The 11,426-nt window shown below is 45.6% G+C and overlaps 1 protein-coding gene across 1 annotated transcript in view; it reads left to right on the top strand.

The window, feature by feature from the left end:
* The window catches only part of LOC139928106 (C2 calcium-dependent domain-containing protein 4C), a 304,401-nt gene that overhangs the window by 137,733 nt on the left and 155,242 nt on the right, over positions 1-11,426 (top strand). The gene's annotated exons all lie outside the window — the stretch shown is intronic.

Genomic DNA, 11,426 nt, shown 5'->3' with positions numbered 1-11,426 from the left:
AATTAGAAGTCTCCGGAATTGTTTTCTATGCCGCTTGGAACTGAATGGGAGTGAATGAGCCCGAGAGGTATGGCAAAACCTATTTAAAAATATCTTTAATCATGGCGCATGCATGTTAAAACTGTCACAATTAACATTAAAGGGATGGAAAATGTAAATTCAAATCACACTGGAACTGTCCTTTAAGTCACTCTGGCTATTGTTATTAGGGAGAGCGTCGGACCGGAAGGCCCAGGTTAAATCCTGCATGACAGCAGCGTGGCCTGCTGGAGTGACGCTGAGCGAGACACTGAATCCCCTCCAGCTCCCAGAAGGCTCCTCTGCAGCTAACCCAGGGCTGCAAGTGAAAACACTTATTTCAACAAGAGCATCAGCTAAATGCCACAAAAAAAAAAGTGAAATGTAAATGAATGAATAATGCAGTTCAGCCTCCATAATTCCTCATGACTAGTGCAAAAGCATCTTCTGATCACGCTTGGATTCATGCTGACTTAACGTCCCCGTCCCCGTCTTTTCCCCCCCATCCGTTATTCCCCCTGTTCCAGCAAAGTCCTCTTTATGATCCAGCATCAGTGCCTAGATGAAAGATCGCTGGCGTCTGCGCGGCTTTGACCGATCCAGTCACATCAGATCTATGATTCCACTGATTTTCGTTGAATGAATCCCGGAAGGACGGCGGTGAAAGAGAAACTGAAATGGGGGGGCTGCTGATGCCTTGCCAGACTCTCCAGTTTTTGACCCTGTAGTTCACAGCAGATCCACAAGGAGGAAGTGTTGATTTACAAACCGGCTCTCCGTGGCACCTGCACTCTGAGGTGAAACCGACGGGTAATTGCTCTGAGGTATTCTCACATGTGCTTGGGTGTTTGCGTGTGTGTGCGTATGTGTCACATTCGCAGGGCTTATTCGAGGAGGAGCTTCCTGTTTTTGTTTTTTTTTTGCTCCATGTTGATGAAGGTTTATCTATTCCGCAGCGCATGTTCCCAGTATTGATATGACATCTCCGAGACGGTGGATCACGGCCCGTTTGGCACCTGTGCATAATCCTCATTTAGACGCCCCGTCTATTAGTCCCCGAGACATAACTCGGTTTGTTGCATTCACAGCTCTTTCTCATTCATACGCACACACACACACACACACACACACACACACACAAAGGCAGACAGATGCACATGCAATGGATATTTTGTTAGACGAGCTGTGTGTGTGTGTGTGTGTGTGTGTGTGTGTGTGTGTGGTTTGAATGACAGCTTGTCCTTGCTTTTCTCTCTCATTTCCTCTCTGTCTCCCTCTTGCTCTCTCTCCCTCTTTTCTTTCCCTCCCTGTCACTCCCTCCCTCCCTCCCTCTCTCCCCTGCGTGTACGTGCACGTGAATGTGTGTATATGCCGGAGAGTGCTGTATGTGTGTGTGTGTGTGTGTTCAAAGAGAAAGGGAGTGAGAGAGAGAGAGAGAGAGAGAGAGAGAGAGAGAGAGAGAGAGAGAGGGAGGAAGGCTTGTGAAACCTCAGAGGGTTCCTGCGGTTGCAGCCCTCCTTCCTCTGTTCCTCCCTCCCTCCCTCCCTTCCTCCCTCCCTCCCTCCCTCCCTACGGACAGCTCTGGATCTGAGCCCGCCACTTAAATAAATATGAAAGTGCCCTATTTTTTTTTTTTATTTTTTTTTTTTCTTCTGTGGGAGGATTCAGACACCCGATGTGGCGGCAGAGGGGTGATTTCCTCTCATCCAGGCGTATTCTGTAGAGCACATTAGCGATCACACTCCAGCGGGTCGATTAGTGACACCTTAAGACGCCCCACTGTGGGCCTAAAAAATGCATGAATGCATGTAGTGTGTGTGTACATAGTCCTGGTGGTAATGCACAGGGGGGCTGCACTGGGAGACGAGGGTTCGTGTGGTTCTGTGTGTGTGTGTGTGTGTGTGTGTGATGATGATGATGATGTGTCTGAGCAAAGAGGGAAAGAGGGAGAGAGAGAGAGAGAGAGGGAGAGAGAGCGAGAAGCGTCTTGATTAATCATGATTGACTCATTCAGAGCCCACTCGTCTTTCCCCCTCGCTCGCTCGCTCCCGCTCTCCTTTATGGCTTGATTACGGAGACGTACTCTATCTCTCATTACCTTCCCTCCTCCATCCCTCACTCCTCCATCTCTCTCTCTCTCTCTCTCTCTCTCTCTCTCTCTATCTCTCGCTCCCCCGCTGTGCTGGTTTATTCATCTGTCCCCGGGAAAGCAGGCTGTCAATCTCCGTCTGCCCCCTCCATCCTCTAACCCTCCCTCCCTCCCTCCCTCCATCCATCCATCCATCCCTCCATCCATCCATCTCTCCCATCCATCATTCCCTCCCTCCCTCTCTGTCACTCTCTCTCTCTCTCTTTTGTTCTCTCTCGCTCTCTCTCTGTCTCTCTCTCTCTCTCTGCATCTTTTTCTCTCTCGCACGTTCCTGCCAGTCTGGGACTCTTTTATATATTTTTCTCTCTCTCTCTCTCTTTCTTTCTCTCTTCAAAGGCTTCCCCTATTTATCTTCATCCTCTTTTCATTTTTTTGTTCTGTCTTTCTTTCCCACTGCATTCAGAGCGATCTGTTGTTCTCTGTGCGTCTGTCAGGCGCGCACACACACACACAGCTCACACACTCACACATGAATGAAAAAAGCACGCACACACACACACACGCGGAAATATTACTTCTGATTCTCCCTGTCAATTTCTCTCTCTCTCTCTCTCTCTCTCTCTCTCTCTCTCTCTCTCCTGATAGTCGGTCTCAGCTGGAGGAGCAGTCAGTGTTGACACAGCCCAGTCTAATACAGATGCTTCCAGAGATGCACCATGGGAAACCGTCTCTTGGCCTGTTTTTCTAATCTTGTCTTCCCTCCATACAGCTCCCTATGGCACCCCCCACCCCCCCACCCCCCATGTCATTCTCAGTGTGTTTGTATATGCATCTGTATGTGTGTGTGTGTGTGTGTGTGTGTGTGTGAGAGAGAGAGTGTGCGCTTCTATGAATGCATTTGTGTTTGTGAGTGTGCTTGTATGAATGTGTGTTTGAATGTGTGCAAGCATACATCTATGGCAGGCATATGTTTGTGTGTGTGTGTGTGTGTGTGTGTGTTAGAGTGTGCGTGTGTAACTTTGTGTGTATATCTGAATGTATGTGTGTGTGTGTGTGTGTGTGTGTGTGTTAGAGTGTGCGTGTGTAACTTTGTGTGTATATCTGAATGTATGTGTGTGTGTGTGTGTGCAAATATGTTTGCTTCTAAGTGTGTATGAGTGTGTCTGTGTGTGTGTGTGTGCATGTTTGAGTGTGTGTGTGTGTGTGTGTGCATGTTTGAGTGTGTGTGTGTGTGTGTGTGTGTGTGTGTGTGTGTGTGTGTGTGTGTAGCAGCTGCTGGCTCTCTCCAGTAGCAGGAAACAGACAGAGAGATGAGAACTATTCAAACTTTAATGGAGTCATATGAGATACAACAACCTCTCTCTCTCTCTCTCTCTCTCTCTCTCTCTCTCTTTCTCACTTGTTTGTCCACTCTGTCTATCCTTCCTCTCCTTCACTGACCTTCCCCGTCTCTCTCTCTCTCTCTCTCTCTCTCTCTCTGTGTCTCTCTCTCTCTTCCTCTGCCTGATATTTTCATCTTTTTTTAATTCCCTCTCACCTTCTCTCTCCCTCCTCTCTCTGTTCTGTCTCTTTTGCTCTCTTCTCGCTCTCCTCCTCGGTCATTTTCTATTCTCTTCATCCTCCCCTCCCCGTTTCTCTCCTTCCTCCCTTTTCTTTTTTTTCCCTCTCATCTACGATCCCTTCTTCATCTTTCACTCGTTATAACCTCTCTCACCCTGCCTCCCTCGCTCCCTATCTCTCTTACTCACCATCTATCTCCCCGTCTCTCGTTTCCGCCTCTGTCTCTAGATCTTTCTTATTCCACTGCTCACTTGCCTTCCCTCAGCTAATGCCCCATCTTTCTTCCTTTCTTTCTTTCTTTCTTTCTTTCTTTCTTTCTTTCTTTCTTTCTTTCTTTCTTTCTTTCTTTCTTTCTTCCTTTCTTTCTTTGTTTGTTTGTTTCTTTCTTTATTTCTTCCTTACTTTCTTGCTTTCTCGCTTTCTCGCTGTCTTTCTTGCTTGCTTTCTTTCTTTCTTTCTCTATGTTCTTCTTCTTTTATCTTGTGACCCGCTGTCCGAGGATTTTTTTTTGGAAAGTTTTGGAAGATCTGTGGAAGAAATGACAAACAAAAGATTGTGTTCTTACATGGTTTTCTTTTTTTAATAAAAGTAAAACAAATCTCCTTTTCACTCTTCTTGCCCATTTCTTTCTGTATCTGTATTTTGTCCCTGCTCTCTCTCTCTCTCTCTCTCTCTCTCTCTCTCTCTCTCTCTCTCTCCCTCTCTCTCTCTCTCTATGTCCCTCTGTGTCTCTCTACCCCCACTTGTAATGTTGTTCAGTGTAGAGCCCTCCCCTCTGTGGTTAGTGGGCTGTTACCCAGCTGCCTCTGATACTTCCTGCCTGTCACTTCCAATCCTGGTGACAGCATGCCTAACACACACACACACACACACACACACACACACACACACACACACACGCAAAACATTCCAACTCACTCCTCCCTTAACCCCCCACCCCACCCCCTCCTTTCTGTTTCTGACACACACAGCATCATTTAGTCAACACACACACACACACACATCCTCATTTAGCTGTCCAACCAGCAAATATGCATAAACATGCACATGCACACGAATGTTTGCCACACATATACTCACAAAACCACTCATACATTATCACACACACACACACGCACACACACACACACACACACATACAGAGGCACACGTTCAGCCATAGATGCACTCGCACGCATGCAGGGAAACACACACACACATACACAATACATACATATAAGGGTATGAGCACACACACAGTACGTACTTAAATACACACACCTAGGCAAACAAACAGAAAGGTGAACACACATTGAAATGTGCACTGAAACACATCCACACTGAAACACACACGCACACACACACATACACACACGCACGCACGCACGCACACACACACACACACACATACACACACAAACATTACTGGCGCAGCAGTGGAGTAGACTCCCCCTCGCTGAAAGCCAAATTCATTTAGCAAGCTCTCTCTCTCTCTCTCTCTCTCTCTCTCTCTCTTTCTTCTCATCCTCCTCCTAGCTCTATTTGCAGCCTGCCCCCCCCCCCTCCCTCCTCCTCCTCCTCCTCCTCCTCTGGCTGCCTCAAAAACCAGGTCTTCTCTCTCTCCCTCCCTCCCTCCATTTCCTCTCCTCTTTCCAGTGATGCTCTCTCTTCCCTTTCTTCTTTTTCTTTCCTCTATCATATCTCTCTCTGTCTGTCGCTATCTCTCGCTCTGTCTGTCACTGCCTTTCTATTTTTCTCTGTTCCTCTATTTCTGTCTCTCTATTTCTGTGTGTACGCGTGTGTGTACTGTTTTTAAAATCTTGCTCACTCAAACACACACACACACACACACACACACACACACACACACGCACATATAGCAAACGTTCTCGCTCCATATATTTGTATTTATATACGCAGCCTCATCTCTTTCTCTGTATGTATGTGACATGAGCACATTTTGCACACCCTGTTGTCTTTTCTCACACTCCCATATTCCCCTTCTTGTTACATTTATATTGAGATTTTATCATTTTTATTGTCGTTTAATAAAATATGATGCACAAATCTCACACCGTGTTTCTGTCTCAGTAAGTTCTGCTGCTACAGATACGACCGCTGCTATTTTGCGCATCCTGTTTATGCTGGAATCCATTTTTTTTTTTTTGCACATTTTCATTCATGCATTTCTACTTAATATCTCCAACAGTTGGAATTGTCACTTGAGTTTGTTTATATAGCCCATATTTGCTCTATTCTTATTTATATCCTATTCTTTGATGTGCCTTACTACTACTTGCAACTGCAATGGCACAATTTCCCCATCTGGATCAATGAATCCACGCTAAAACACAACTATTGGTGATGTACCTTGCACTTCTGGGCCCATTTTGTTGTTTGGTGGTGGATTTTCCTCATCCCCATGGACAACTGACCAGACGTAGACGTGATCTAAGGATATAACATATAGCTACAATGGAGTTTGATAGCAGAAGATTTTTCGGCTGTCTAAAACATCAACGGTAAACGTCAAATTTTGCTGTCAGCCCCTCAGAATCAAAGAGCGAGGGTTTCTTTCTAGACTCACCATTTTGCACCGACGTCCAACAATCACACAGGGGGAAATCCACAGAGGCAGTAGAAGAGAAGAAGGAGAGGCAGAGATAACAATTTCTCCACTGACAGCAGCCTCCATAGACCAGAATGCAATGCAGCCGCAAGACATGTTGTGTTCTGGGTTAGTGCCATGATCATGAACACACCCCAATGTTCAGAAAGTAGTTGGCTGATTAGCTATAATTCAATGGACATTATGATCATACGCTCACCTTTGATTGAAAGCAACAAGTTCACATCCATTCTCTGGGGCTTGTCGAAAGGCATTCTGGGAAATGTAGGAAATCTGCATATGTATAGGACGTATATATTCTATTCTATAGCCTATTTTGTATCCTTACCACCTTTTTCTCTCCTTTCATCCCTCCCTCCTTACCTCTTGCTCCTTCACTCTCTCCATTTCTTTATTCCCTTTATCTCTATCTGATGTCGTTCCTTCTCTTGCATCACACTGTCTCCCTCTCTCTCTCTCTCTCTTATCCCTCCCATCTCTCCATTCCTGCCTGGCCATCTATGGTAGGATCAGGCACTGGAGCAGTGGAGGGAGCTGTTGTTATTTTCCAGGGAGTGTTTCGGGGGGTCAGAGGGCTCGCTGGTCACTGAGCTCGGCTGTTCCAAAGTGTAGATTAAAAACCAGAGGCGATCGGGTCTCTGCCATCAAGACTCCTTTTAGTCTTTGGGCCGACCTGCCTGAGGAGCTTAAGGCTGTATCGTCTTTTAAATCGCTTCTTAGAACTCACTTTAATAGACTTGCTTTTTATCCAACGATCTTTCATTAATTGGTTTTGACCTCGCTTTTATGGCTTACATTTATGTTTCCTGCCTTGCTTTTATATTCCTTGCCTTGTTTTCTTTGCTTTGGCTCTCAATTTTATTTGTTTTTTTTTACACCTTTAAGTGCTTTGTAACTGTGTTTTGAAAAGCTCTACATAAATAAAGTTTATTATTATTATTATTATTAACTGATTGGTCTCCATCCGTACTTTTGTTTGTTTCATTTGTTTGTGTGTTCTCTTGTTCGTTCATCCATCACACACAATATCTCAGACACTGGCAATTGGATTTTGACTAAACTTGGGGAAATGATGCATCTCATTGCATCATCCATATTCTGGCATTTTTTAAATTACAGTGATTGGCCCAAAGGGGGGCTGTACAGTTTCAGGTCAAAGCAAGGAGACATTACTGATTGGCTGAGAGGGGGACTGAGTGATGGATGACATGTTTACTGTTGCATTATTATTATTATTATATAGATGAAACTTTATCAATCCATATGAGGATGTCAGCAAGTAATAGGATACAAAAAAATCTGACATAAATGAGAATAGAGCAAAAGAAATCTATGAATGAAAATGTGCAATAGAGTACTGATTGAAGAATTAACAGCATGTGCAAAACAGCAGCAGCAGTATCAGCGTCCGTAGCAGCTGAACTTACTGAGACAGAAACACAATGTGAAATATGTGCATTATAAAAAAGGTGAAGAATTATAAAATCATAAAAACTATATGTATGTACAGTATATGTATGACAGGAATATGAAAGTATGAGAAAGACGATACGTGAAAAAATTGCAGCATAAATATGGAATGTGCAAAACTGTGCTTGTATTCACACTGACAGTCTGCAGAAGAAGTGTGCAATAGTGTCTTAGCATGTAACACATGACGCGTGTTGATTTATTAGCCATGGCGGCCCGGTGGACAGTAGCCTGGGTTCACGGCCGGGCCTGTCCCGCCTCTCACTCCGGCCCCGCACTCCCGGCCCGCCTATCCCATGTGCCCGGCTCTGTCTGGTCGGCCCTGTTGTTTCTGGAAAGCACTTTCATCCTGATCCTCATCACTAATTCATCCGCTTACGACCTCCATCCATCAGCGCTAGCTCAAGTATGAAAACACCTCGGGCTACCGCACTACAATAGTGGCCTGGCTTCCTCCTCACGCCATGAACCCATCTCTGACTCTGTCTCTCTCTCTCTGATATACCTGAAACACCCCTCTGCCCCCATCCCCCTCTCTCTTTTCACTTTCCCCTATTTCTCGCTCTCTTCTGCCGCTCGGTCCTTTATCTCTCTTGCTCTCTCTCTCTCTCTGTTGTTTTCAGCCTCTCGTTTTCTGTTTATACCGCTTGTTTTTGTTGCTCTCTTTCCCTCTCCATCCCCCTTCTCTCTCTCCTCGTTCTCCGCCTTTCGCTTCTTGCTGCATGTTTCCCAGCTCTCGTCCCTAAAAGCCAGCAACACAGCGAGTGCCAATGACAAGATAATGGGCTGCTTGTAGTTAGCCTGCTAAACACTCTAAGCAGTGCTAATGTTAGATCCTCTCAGCCAGTCTGCCTGGTTCACAGATATATCTGTCGTGGACCTCAGAATTTTATTGGAATTTTTCTATTTTCTCCTTTTTTTGTTGTTGTTTGTATTAAAAATGTACATTTGTTTCTCGAGCACAATTGCACCTGGAACGTATCAAGGTCAAACTGAATGGCTGCTCATGCTGTGGAAAAGATTTTATTACCCCGTCTAGTTTGGACCTGGATTTTTATACTTTCACACATCAGAAGTATTTTTTTTTCCAGTGGGTTTTTTTTCCGCACAGTAGTTTTTATGCTGTGCATGGTTCATGGGACCCATTCGAGGTCTGTTTTATAATTTCAGAAATGCATGGTTGTCAATCTGTACCATGCTGGTTTTTGCTCAATTGCTGGGATGCTGATTCCTCGGAGATATAAGCTCTTTAGCTGTCACTTATGATATGCTACCCGCCGTTAGCTTGCCAGCCCACATTCCAGCAGTTAGAAACCCATTTAGGTCAATCCACGCCGCTTTTCAGGAAGCAACATTTCCGACAGAACAGAGATGAATGGGAGTAGGATATGGGAAAGGATGCATGTCTAAGTATAGATACACATGCAGCCAAGTGAACAAGCAAACAGGGGGAAACATGCTAACAGGGAACACACACATCCCCTTTCATGGATTCCCACCCGAACCACACATCTTTTACATCAGAATCAAATCGAAACGTCTATTTTGTATATTTTGTATTTTTGTCAGCCTTTCATGTCAGCCAGGTTGTCTTTTAAAAACAGTATTTTGTCTGACAGTAAAACAAAAAAGGTTAACAGTTAGATAAAACTTTCTAATGCTAACATTTGCATATAGACAGACTGGTAGCGTCCCCTAGCTAGCTATCTCTAGTTAGCTGTAGTCTGTAATGTGGGTGGCTATTTTAATAAAGCCTTTTTCTGGCCTTGTCAATCTTCTGTCCACTGAATTTCTGACCTCTAAGCCTGCTGTCAGTAGTAAATATAAAAGATGTAGAGGGAAGAAGAAGGAAGGCTACATGCTGGTGTTGGGTTCTTGGTCTGTGTCTATACCTTCTTCCCCTCTCTCTCTCTTTCTGGCTGTGTTTCCTCCTTTTTCCTCCCTCGACAGTCTGTTCTTACCTCTACAGCACCACATCCCTCTTGAGTTTTCTCTCCCTCTCTTTCCTTCCTTCCCATCACCCTCTTTTCCTCTTGCCCTTACCCCCATCCCACCCCCTTTCTCTCTCCCACCCTTCCTGTTTCTCCCTCCCTTCCTGCCTCCCTCGTGTCCTTCCTCCCTCGCTCTCTCCCTCCTTTCCTCCCTCCTCAGTCTCCCCCTGCTTTACTCTTTTCCCCTGCTGTCCCTCCCTTTCCTCCTTCCTTTCCACCCTCCAATCTCCTCCTCTCTACCTTCTCCCCTCCTGCTCTTCCTCCCTGTCCTCCCTCGTTTCCTTCCCTTCCCTTCCCTTCCCTCCCTCGCTCTTCCTGCAGACAGCCATATGCAGTGCTGTAAATGGCAGGGTGCTGTGTGGTTGTGCATGTGGTCTTACTGTGGTCTGTTTGCACTGCCACTGTGGTTCAGACTGCTCACCAGCCTACAGCCTCAGCCTGTCTGGGCCTGCGTGCTGCTGGCCGGATGGCTGGCTGGGCGGTTAGCTGGCTGGCTGGCTGACTGGCAGTTTGGCTTGTTGACTTATACGACTGACTGCCGCGTAATTAAGGAGGCCGAGGCAGTGCGCATACACACACACACACACCACCAGCACCACAAGCTTCCCATAAACTATCCCAGTGTGTCATGGGAGACACAGGCCAGCCCTCAGCGTCCGGCGGCTGCTCCATTCCCAGCTTAGTGTTCCCCATTGTCTAAATACTCTGACAATGCCATTAGAAAAATCATTTATCATCAGATAATTGCAACCTGCAGAAAGCTGGTCAATGATAAAGCTGAGAATGATTAACGTCATGACTCATGGCGCAGATACGTTACGTGTTAGGGTGATGGGAACAATGATATATTGCTGCTGTGCGTTTGCAAGAGGCAGAGGGCGCACTCAGTGTCTGCGTATGTGTGTGTGTGTGTGTACATGTGTGTTTCTGTGTGTGAGTGTGTGTTGTTTGCGTGTATACTAGTCAGGTAGTTTCCTATACAATAGAGCGGTTAATGAACATGAGCTGTGTGAGAGGAAAGGAGATGCGGGGGAGAGGAGAAAGGAAGAAAAAGAAAGAAAGAAAGAAGTAAAGAAACAAAGAAAGAAAGAAGGAAAGAAAGAAAGAGAGAAATGCAAAGCGAACGAGTGAGTGAGACAAAGAAAAAAGAAATAAATGAACAAATGAACAAAAGACATACAGAAAAAAGAAAGAAGGGGGGGGTAAGAGGTTTTTAGGATAAGACGTGGAGAGAGTAACAGGGCAAAAGTGCATCCGAACATGTGCGTGTGTGTGTGTGTGTGTCTGTGTGTGTGTGTCTCTGTGTGTGTGTGTGTGTGCAAGGGTGAAAGAGCGAAGCAGAGACAGACAGAGACAGACGGAGAGCGAGAGAGGAAGAGGAAGCGAGAGGAGGGGTGTTGCCGGAGGGTGAATGTTGGAACATAGAGCATGCTGTGTTGATTTGATTAAATTCAGTTCTGTTCTATTTGCAGTAGGCCTAGTTACTCAGCTATATTTGTACAGCGCTGTCTGCTGAGTTTTAACAACACAGACACAGATCTCTGGGAGAAACCAGGTCTGGGATTCTCAGAGCCACTGCAGACTTAAAGGGATACACCAAGTTTTTGGGAGATTAGCCCGTTAGTCAATTTATCCACAGCCAGAGACACCAAAATCATCCATGGGTCTCCAGCAGCTCATTCGCTCCGGT

This window comes from Centroberyx gerrardi, chromosome 9 (genome assembly GCF_048128805.1).
Source record: "Centroberyx gerrardi isolate f3 chromosome 9, fCenGer3.hap1.cur.20231027, whole genome shotgun sequence".
Lineage (NCBI taxonomy): Eukaryota > Metazoa > Chordata > Actinopteri > Beryciformes > Berycidae > Centroberyx > Centroberyx gerrardi.
The sequence above is the reverse complement of the archived record's forward strand: the minus strand, read 5'-3'. Positions and strand labels throughout refer to the sequence as shown.